Source organism: Sciurus vulgaris (assembly GCF_902686455.1).
Source record: "Sciurus vulgaris genome assembly, chromosome: 2".
In the NCBI taxonomy this organism is placed as follows: Eukaryota; Metazoa; Chordata; class Mammalia; order Rodentia; family Sciuridae; genus Sciurus; species Sciurus vulgaris.
The window spans coordinates 178,079,823-178,089,521 of NC_136462.1; the positions used below are offsets into that span (position 1 = coordinate 178,079,823).

The following is a 9,699-nucleotide window of genomic DNA, read 5'->3' on the forward strand; positions in this document are numbered from 1 at the left end:
ATTTTTTTATCTCCTCCCTGATGTTTTTGTTACCCATGTTTTGTTCAATAGCATATTATTTAATCTCCATGTGTTGGAATAATTTCTGTTCTTTATTTTGTCATTGATTTCTACTCTCAGTCCATTATGATCTGATAGAACACAAGGCAGTATCTCTATTTTTTTGCATTTCCTAAGGGCTGCTTTGTGGCATAACATATGGTCTATTTTCGAGAAGGTTCCACGTGCTGCTGAGAAGAAAGTGAATCCGCTCGTTGATGGATGGAATATTCTATATATGTCTATTAAGTCTAGGTTATTGATTGTGTTATTGAGTTCTATGGATTCTTTGGTTGGTTTTTGTTTGGAAGATCTATCTAGTGGTGACAGCAGTGCATTAAAGTCACCCAGAATTATTGTGTTGTGGTCTATGTGATTCCTGAAATTGAGAAGGATTTGTTTGATGTACAGGGATGCACCATTGTTTGGGGCATAAATATTTACTATCATTATGTCTTCCTGATTTATGGTTCCCTTAAGCAGTATGAAATGTTCTTCTTTATCCCTTCTGATTAACTTTGGCTTATCTGATATAAGGATGGAAACCCCCGCTTTTTTACTGAGTGCATGTGCGTGGTAGGTTTTTTCCCATCCTTTCCCCTTTGGTCTGTGGATGTCTTTTTCTATGAGATGAGTCTCCTGCAGGCAGCATATTGTTGGGTCTTTCTTTTTAATCCATTCTGCCAGTCTATGTCTTTTGATTGATGAGTTCAGGCCATTAACGTTAAGGGTTATTATTGAGATATGATTTGTATTCCCAGTCATTTGGCTTATTTTTGGTTTTTAAGTTGGCTTGGTTTCTCCTTTGAGTGATTTTTCTCTAAGGTAGTTCCTCCCTTTGCTGACCTCCATTGTTGTTTTTCATTTCCTCCTCATGGAATATTTTGTTGAGAACATTCTTTAGTGCAGGCTTTCTATTTGTAAATTCTTTTAACTTTTGTTCATCATGGAAGGATTTTATTTCATCCTCAAATCTGAAGGTTAGTTTTGCTGGGTATAGGATTCTTGGTTGGCAATCATGTTCTTTCAGAGCTTGAAATATGTTGTTCCAGGCCCTTCAAGCTTTTAGAGTCTGGGTTGAGAAGTCTGCTGCTATCCGTATTGGTCTCCCCCTATATGTAATCTCGTGCTTTTCTCTTGCGGCCTTCAAAATCCTATCTTTATTTTGAATGTTAGGCATTTTCATTATAATGTGCCTTGGTGAGGATCTGTTGTGATTCTGTGCATTTGGTGTTTTGTATTTGATTTCCATTTCGTTCTTCAGGTTTGGGAAATTTTCTGCTATTATTTCATTGAATAGGTTGTTCATTCCTTTGGTTTGTATCTCTGTGCCTTCCTCAATCCCAATAATTCTTAAATTTGGTCTTTTCATGATGTCCCATAGTTCTTGGAGATTCTGTTCATGATTTCTTACCATCTTCTCTGTTTGGGCAACTTTATTTTCAAGATTAAATATTTTGTCTTCATTGTCTGAGGTCCTGTCTTCCAAGTGGTCTAGTCTTGCAGTGATGCTTTCCATTGAGGTTTTTATTTGGTTCATTGTTTCCTTCATTTCAACGATTTCTGTTTTTTTTTTTTTTTTTTTTTTTTTTTTTTGAGAATATCTCTTTGTTAAATGATCTTTTGCTTCTTGCAGTTGCTCTTTCAGCTTATTGGTATTATCACTCATTGCCTGCATTTGCTCTCTTATCTCATCCTTTGCTTCGTGAATCATCTTAATCATGTTTAATCTGAAGTCCTTTTCTGACATTTCTTCTAACATACTGTCATTGGATTCTTATTAATATAGAATCTAGATTTGTTTGGATCATTTTCTGCCCTTGTTTTTTCATGTTGTTCATGTATCTTCCCCTCTAGCAGTGCAGATCTGGGGTATTACAGATTTCCCCCTATAGGTTTATAGTGGCCCTATAGGTTTCCAAAACCCTTTTTTTAAGGGGAGATCAATATTAGCAGTGCCCAAATTAACAAAATTGTCATAATAAACAGAATGAGTTCAATTATTATCTTCAGTAAAACAAACAGATTTGCAATTAGGTCTGCAGTTTCAAATGGAGGACAAAGAGGATGCAGAGGGATGTAGAATGTGGCTGTTAATGGAATAAGAAAAGAATATACAGAAGTTCTAGATAATAGAAAGGGTGAGAGTGTAATCAAAAGGAATTGGATGTTAGCATGCAAAAAAGGGAGAAAGAGACTCTGAGGGAACCGGTAAACAAAAGGAAAAGAGAGCAAGAAAAGTAAAGAAATAAAAACAAAATTTTTTCAATAAGGAGAAAAAAGAAAATCTACAGTATAACAGTCATATAGTAATGAAACCTCCCAGTCTTCAGTAGCCTGATGCATGAGAGGTACTGACAATGAGCTTCAAGCCTCCAGCAGGCGTCTCAGGATGGGATTTGCCCCACCTAAAGATCGGAGCTATGGCTTCCAGGATTATCCAAGATGGCTGCTGTGGCTTTGAAATATGTTGGCAAATGGGGAGTTGCAGCTCAGGGTGTGGCCGTGGTCAGTTGGAAGTCCTGGAGGCGGGGTGTGGTTGGTCAGGCAGGGGTCCTGGAGGTCGGGTGTTTTTTGTGTGGTTGCAGGATCTTGCAGGCCGGGTGCGATCAGTCGGTCTGGGGTCCCAGTGATAGGGTGCAGTCACTTTGTCTGGGGGTCCTGGCAGCAGGGAGCAGTCAGTGGATATGAGGGCCCCAGAGGCAGGGAGTGATTGGTCGCGATGGGGAATCCTGGAGACGGGGCTCAGTCAGTCTAGCCAGGGGTCCTACGGGGCCTGGCTGTTGTCTCAAAATGGCACCAGCCACATGTAATCAAACCTTCAGGTACTGTCACAGTGAACTTCCAGGCAACAGCAGGCAGCTGGTGCTCCACTGGTGGTCAGCGATCAGTTTGCTGACTGTTGTCGGACAATCGGGAGGTAAACCTTGTGCGGTGGGTGATGGATAGGTGTAAGGCAGGCGATGGACAGGTGAGAGGCAGGCAAATGGTGGATGATGGCACCTGACAGTGACCAATCTGCACTTCAAGTCTTTTGTTTTTATTTAGGCACTGGGGATTCAACCCAGGGCAGCTCTACTACTGAGCCACATCCCCACTCCTTTTTATTTTTTTTAAAATTTTAAGACAGGGTCTCACTAAGTTGCCCAGACTAGCCTGAACTTGCCATCCTCCTTGGCTTCCTGAGTTGCTGGGATTACAGCATGTGACACCATGCCCAGCCATATCTTTTCAATATGCCCCACATTGAGACGGGTCATTCACGGAGAACAGCTTGGAGTGTAACGGTCTTCAGGGAAGCACACTTGGATATTGTTAAGTTGTGAGCTGACAGTCACCCTTCATGAAACTGCATTTTTACTTGAATGAGTGACTTTTGAACAAACCATGGCTATTTAGACTTTGACATTTGTTTAGACAATTTCTCACAAATGACCCTTATGAGCCAGTCAATTCAAGGAGAATGTCAGTACTTGGGACACCGATAAAATGCAAAGTATATACTGTATAAGTGTGAAGACTGTGAGGTCTTAAAGACTTCCACTGAGGTAGTGGTGGTGTGAACACATACGATATTTTAACATAGTATTATGAAGCTTACCAAAAAGTGGAAGATCTGCATCACTCAGTGAGCAAATATTTTCTGAATGACCAAAGGATGAGGTGACCAAATCATACGTGGCTAATAGATCATTTAAAGAACAGGATATATCAATGGATTTTATTTATTTATTCATGTTTTTGGTAGCAGGGATTGAACCCAGGGGCACTTAACCACTGAGCCACATTCCCAGCACTCGTTAGTATTTTATTTAGAGACAGGGTCTCTCTGAGTTGCTTGGGGTCTCTCTGAGTTGCTGAGGCTGGCTTTGAACTCACGATCCTCCTTCCTCAGCCTCCTGAGCTGCTGGGATTACAGGTATGCATCACCAAGTCAGCCCAATGGATTTTTAAAAGATCTTTTGGAACATTTAATGGAAGAAAAGATTTCATATATAACAGTAACAAAAGTATATTAATATGTTTGTCAATAAAAATGTGAGATCTATTAAAAATAAAATTAAGATACCACTGAAGGCAAAAAATAGCCATTTTACAGATAGGAGGACCAGATTATTGTGTAAATTTTTTTCCTTTTTTTTTTTTTTTTTGCGGTGCTGGGGATTGAACCCAGGGCCTTGTGCTTACAAGGCAAGCACTCTACCAACTGAGCTATCTCCCCAGCCCCCTATTGTGTAAATTAATTTGTAAATTTAACAAAATCTCAATGAAAACTTCAGAGTATTAAGCTATAGCATCTGATGCTAAATTTAGTGAAACAAATAAACATAGAAGTGGGAACAACACTAAAACCCATTAAATCTTTTTTAAAAGCCTAAATAATTTAAGCATATCATACTGGCCTATTAGCAAAATAGAATGCCCAGATGTAAGTACACTCAGATACATATAGAAATTGAATCTATAAAGAGGACATCATCTTATATCACTGGGAAAAAGTAGTCAATAAATGTTATAGGATAAGTAAAGTAATATCCCTGCCTTCCCTCATATACCATGATAAATTCCATATGTACCAAAGATATTTTTTAAATAATACAACCATTAAATAATAAAAAGAAAACTTGAAAATATTTTCTTTACAAATCTGGAGGTAGCAAGACTTCATGACTCAAAATCACCAAGTCATAAATTATTTCACTGGTATTTTTTGTTATATAAAAATCATTTTTTTATGGAAAGAAGCATCATAAACAAACTTTTAAAAAAGACAACTAAGGGAGATATTTACAACTCATATCACGAAGAACTATCCCTCCTGAAATGTAAATGGACAAAATCATAACCCTTTTGAAACGCAGAAAAAGGAAATGAAATTTGCTATTAGTAAACAACAAGATAGTTAACTTCACTCGTTAAAAAAGAGAAATGTAAATTAAAACTGCGGAGGAAAGACCGTTTTCTCTCTCTCCATTGGCAAAAATTCAAAGTTAGCTAACATGTTCTACCGATAGGGCTCTGGAGGGGAAAGCATTTTGTCGTACATTCTGACAGCGGTGTGTTGAAGTCACCCTGAATTATTGTGTTGTGGTCTATTTGGGTCCTGGAATCAAGAAGGATTTGTTTGACATACATGGATGTGGGAGGCCCTGTGGATTTTTATTGTGACAGAGGACTGGAAATTTCATCAGCGTGATTTCAGATTCCATGTTATAACCAACCTTCAGCAAGCAGCCACTTGTTTGGGTTTGGTGTAATATCAAAGAAAATAATCCCTAACTATCTGAAGAGACTTCTACCACCCTCCTCTTCCAACCACACATACTTCTGCCAGATAGCACATGACAGCCGATGGAACACATGAACTCGAGAATCCCACTCTCCTCTGTTAATCCACTAAAGAAATTTGTAGAAATATAAAACATATTTATCATCCCATTTTTTTCAAAATATGCTTATTTTTTAATAATAAATATATTATTACTGCTATTTTAAAATAGAAATATTAAAGATGTCTTAGTTTTAGCCTCAAATGTGGTAATTATTGATATGATACACAAAAGCTCATTAGGTCCTCAATAATTTTTAAGATAGTTAAGTACAGAGACAAAAAAATAAAAATGAAAAAAAAATTGATCTGCACTACCCTGACTTATTCTGGCTGGCAGAAGAGTAATTTTTAACTTTCTCATTTAAATATTCTTCCATTTAAATATTCAAGTAGGTGTTCATTCATCTATTGTTCACTGAGCACTACTTTAGAGTAATTATTCCTGGGCCGTGGGGTTTGAACAGTGAATAAAAGATGGAATTTTATATTCTAGTGTGTAGAGGGGAAGCAAAAAATAAAATAAATATGTGGCATATTTAACGTGTTAGATGGCAGTAAATCTTTGGAGAAGAATATAATAGGAAAAAGATCAGGGCTTCTTGGGTAAGAGTTTTCAATTTTATTTATTTTTTAATTAAAACTTTTTAAATTAAAATTTAATTTTTGGGGGTTGGGGGCTGTCATGTGGGTCAAACTCAGGGTCTTGGGCATGCTTGACAAGCCCTCTACAGCTGCAGCCCAGGACTTCTTTTTTTTTTTTTTTTTCACAGTTTTTGTGCTTTTCTTCCTAAGTATTTGAAGTCTTTTCAAAACAAGACTCTTGGGACCTCTTGTTCAAGTATGCTCCTAGACTTGGTCAACTGCTACAAGTTTTAGGGAGCCTGGTACACATGCTTGGGTTACTCATTCACAACATTAAGCCTCTGACAAAGCAGGACTCCTTTCTCCATGGCATGTGTTGATTTCAGAGGCAGAGGTGGGTCAATGTAGGAAACAATGGAATTTTTCCTTGGAACTTGTCTGTGATGACAGGTGCCTGCCATGATCATAACAACAGTCTCTTCCCCAAACCCTTCCTTCCATTTTCTTAAGGCAGAAAATAATCTTCTCTGAAGATACTTAATAGCAATTCCATCAAACAAAAACATGTGCTTCCAACGCACTGCTTTTAGATATTCTGGGTTTAGTTCAGCTGGCGGATGAGCTGATTGATGCGTTCACCCCAATAACCAGGTAGGCCCATCTCCTTGAGGAAGCCCACTCTATTTTTGGTAGCATGACGGGCCATAGAGTGATGGAAAGGGCACAAGAACTTAGAGATCTCCCAGAAATACTTCCCAGGGAAAGCAATTTCATGAATGAGATCTTCCAGACAAATGACATCAAACCTCCCCAGGTGCTCCTCAATCACTGTGTGGTCGTCAGGGGATGGATGGTCTTATTCTTGATCTTTGCTTGTCCACGTTTCAAGATGAGTTCCCAGACAGACTTCAGATTTGGAAATCCCCAAGTCACATAAGGTTCTACTATCCGTAGCATTTTTAGGCTTTGCGGGGTGACTTTAACAAAGACACCACTAAATATTTTCTTCAGACGAAGTCTTGCAATGGTGCTCTGCACCAGCAAACTCACCCCACTAATCCTTTGGAAGCGTACAACAAAGGCCAAGGAATGTTTATCAGGCATTTCCAAAGCATGAGGTTTCACTTCTAGTCGTCTGACACGCACCTGGTCACATTTCTTCCGCCAGGAATCATGTAGGAATGATTCCAGTCGCTTAAATCTGAACTGTTTTCCTTTTCTCTCCTTCTTTGCCAAAAGCGCTTGCTTTGCCTGGGTAGCTTTGAGGGCCTGATAAGCCTTCCTCTTTTTCAGGAGATTTTCTGGAACCAGAGGGATCTTTTTTTCTTTGCTCTCCCTCCACCATCTTCTCGGAGCTGCGATTACTGTTTCAGCCTAGGACTTTTGATTTTAAATGCGTGGTCAGGGAAATCTTCACATCTGATCAAAAACACATCTGATCAAAGATCTCAGCCAAGTGAGGAAGTGAGCCTTGGCATGTTCACGGAAGGATCAGTTCAATAGCAAGAAAAGGCCAGGACAGGGGTACATCTGTGTGTGCTCAGGTGGCACACGGTGAAGAGCGCTTGCCTAGCGTGCTTGAGGCTCTGAGTTCCATCCCTAGCACCCCCCAAAAAATAAACAAGAAGCAATATCCAGATCCTCCTGGGGAAGGTTGAAACTGGGTCCCTGTCTTTCATCCTGTACAACCATCCGCTTATAACGGGTCGAGGAGCTTCATGTAACTGCTGGAACTTGTAAACTACTGGAGGAAAAGAGAAGGGAAACCTTCAGGATAACGGCACAGGCCTGGTTCCCCCAAGACTCTCATAGCTCAGGAAATGACAGTGAGAATTGACAAATGGCATGGTGTGGAGTTAAAGATCTGCACAGCGGAGGGAACGCAGCGAAGAGAGAGCCCACAGGATGGGAGGAAATCTCTGCCAGCTACTCGTCTCACAGAGGCTGATATCCAGAATACACGACTGTCATGAGCAGTGAGTGAGAGAGGAATCGAGCTTGGTTCCAACGAGTGGATTTTATTCATGCCATGCACACTCAACACTCCTAATAAAGCAAGTCACAAATACACTGAAGAGTCACTCCCTCGTTCACCTGGAGTCGAATCCCCATGGACTCACTCAGTGCAGCGTCTCTTAGCCAAGAAGTCAGTCAGCAAGACCGCGGGGCCGCAGCCTCTCTCAGCTCCCCGGATGTCTTCCAATGTCCTTGGGTGTCCATAAGCCGGAGACTGGGTGGCAGTCGTCACCACGGGAGAGGTGGTCAGTCGTCTGGCCTCGGTGACAAGGGTCGATCAGCAATCAGTGATGGAGTGGACAGCAGCCGGGGCAGTCAAGAGACAGAGCGACGTCACGGTGCTGCTGACAGTTTGCTCCAAAAGTCCAGGGGTTTAAGTGGTGATGTTCAGCCCAGTCACGCTCTGGTCTTCATTGACAAAGGGCAGAACACGACTAGACCAGGAGCCACCACTCAAGTTACAGATAAAGGTTCATATTGGCATTGTTCAGGAGTGTCATCCTGCCACACAGCAAGTTTGTCACCAGGCGCCTTTTATGATTTTAGCTTTACAAGTCCAGGCAAATACCAAATGCAGCTTATTATCACTACATAACACACAGCTATAGCAATTCCTATTATCTCCTTGTCTCATTACAATGAAGAGTTAAAAAAATTTACCATTAAAACAAGTATTCTAGTCCGTAAGTGGACAAATGAGCTGAACAGACATTTCTCAAAAGAAGTATAGGAGTAAACTTGTGGAAAGATTTCAGCTGTCATTAGTCATCAGGGAAATGCAAATCAAAACTACACGGAAGGCTGGGGCTGTGGCTCAATGGTAGAGCGCTTGCCTGGCACCCCTGAGGCCCTGGGTTCGATCCTCAGCACCACATAGAAATAAAATAAATGTATTATGTCCACCTACAACTAAAAAATATATATATGTATTTAAAAAAAAAAAACTACATCGAATGTCCTTCTCACCTCAGTCAGAATAACTGTTATCAAGAAAACAAAACAAAATAAAAATAACAAATGCTGGCGAAGATGCAGGGGGTGAGGGGAAGGAACACTCACACGCTGTCGGTGGGAACGTAAACCAGTACAATTACTATGGGAATCTCTATGATGGGTCCTCACAAAACCAAAACCAGAGCTACCATGTGATCCAGCTGCTCACTCCGGGCACCCTTTGGAAGGAACCTCAGCCAGCCTGCCATAGGGATACCCACACACCTAGCTACCATACCAAGTCATGAAATCCAGCCCAGATGCCCATCAGCAGATAAATGGATAAGAGAATGGGATTTACGCACAGCAGAGTCTGGCTTATCATGAAGAAGAGGGGACTCATGCCAATCACAGGAACATGGATGCAACTGGAAATCAGCACGTGGAGCAACATAGCCAGACTCAGAAGGACAAGTAGGGCAGGTGTTATGGTGTGGAGATGAGGTGTCACCCCAAAGCTCCTGAGGGGCACTCGGAGACGAAATGATTAGACGGCAAGAACTGTGACCTCATCAGTCCATCTTAGTTTGAATGGATTCATTGGGTGGTGACTATAGGCAGGTGGGGCAGGGCTGGAGGAGGTGGGTCCCTGGGGGCCCGCCCTGGAAGTGTGCATCTTCCCGGTGGCCCCTTCCCTGCTCCCTCCCAGGAGCTGAGCAACTTTCCCTCCTGGGCCTCGGCTTGGGCCCAGAGCAATGGAGTTGGCAGTCTGTGGACTGAGGCCTCTGAACTTGTGA

General features: G+C 41.2%; 1 pseudogene across 1 annotated transcript; it reads right to left on the reverse strand.

The window, feature by feature from the left end:
* Window positions 1-6,314: 6,314 nt before the first annotated feature.
* Window positions 6,315-7,307, reverse strand: LOC306655265 (large ribosomal subunit protein uL30-like 1; annotated as a pseudogene). The gene has a single exon. The product of its transcript is annotated as a large ribosomal subunit protein uL30-like 1 (transcript).
* Window positions 7,308-9,699: the final 2,392 nt, after the last annotated feature.